Source organism: Lupinus angustifolius, chromosome LG02 (genome assembly GCF_001865875.1).
Source record: "Lupinus angustifolius cultivar Tanjil chromosome LG02, LupAngTanjil_v1.0, whole genome shotgun sequence".
NCBI lineage: Eukaryota > Viridiplantae > Streptophyta > Magnoliopsida > Fabales > Fabaceae > Lupinus > Lupinus angustifolius.
Window position 1 is genome coordinate 7,787,353 of NC_032010.1, and position 1,187 is coordinate 7,788,539.

Consider the following 1,187-nt stretch of genomic DNA (forward strand, 5'->3'; position numbering starts at 1 on the left):
AAAGTGTTCCTCTTGACATGCACACTTTCATCTTCTAATCATATGCTTTGTACCTGGATTACACAAGTCTTAATGCCATTTACTACAACTACCACTTTGGCTACTTAAAGCCTAAAAGGAAATTATTAATTGTTCTCTAAAATAAGGAAATAAAATAACTCCTAGACTACATATGGAGATGATGATATCCACTTTATTAATTAGAACTCCCACACGCCNNNNCTCATGTAGTCCCTCCTTGGTCGTGGCCAACTTGGGTGACTTCTATGAAAATAATGCAATGTATGGGCTTCACTTCCTTGTTGGGCTTTGTTGATTCAACCACTTCTCCTANTAATTGGTTGAGAGCTTGGTGTGCCTTCTTAGTCTTGAATCGGGTCATGGGCCCTCCTAGTCCAATTAGCTCTTCCTCGTCGATGAGCCTTGGTAGGTTCATATCAGAATCCCAAATTTTCGTATCATTGGCCACAATAAAAATCCTCATTCGAATTTTCCAGTAGGCGTATCCCTCACCACTTAAAATCGGAGGGCATTCGATAGATGCGCCATCGCCGCTAAATGAGTTAGAAGAGCCCATGGTAAAAGTGCCTAGGATCCACGATCTAAGCAGCTAAGCTAGCACGGTCGTACTAGCTCTTATACCACTTTTTGGATCCCCCAAGGCTCTATCACTTACCTAGAGAAGGTGAATAGGTGATACGGTATACAATTACCATTGCTCAGTAAACAAAGAGAAAACACAAAATTATACATTGTTTAATCGATTATACACATATTTAATCAATTAACTCGATCTGCTATTAATCGATTAACTACACAACTTAATTGATTATTTAGTTCTTTTTCATTGAAAACAGTTTTCTTTCTATCTCGAATATTATCAAGATTCTACTAAACTTATATGCACTTATACAGACAGTTAAGAACAGTAAATGCACAATACAGAATATGCAATTTACACATAATTATATGCATGTCAAGTTAAGTAAATCAAGTAATGCGGAAATGTAAAATATAAGGGAAAAGAAGCATGAGACATGGCTTTTATCCTGGATCATTTGCGGGTCCACTTGCAAACTACATTCAGGCCTCCCCTTATGATCTAGGGAGATTTTTCTTCACTATGGAAAATTGATGTTTGTTACAAACACACTTCCAATACAAGACGCAAGATGCTACTTTCTTGA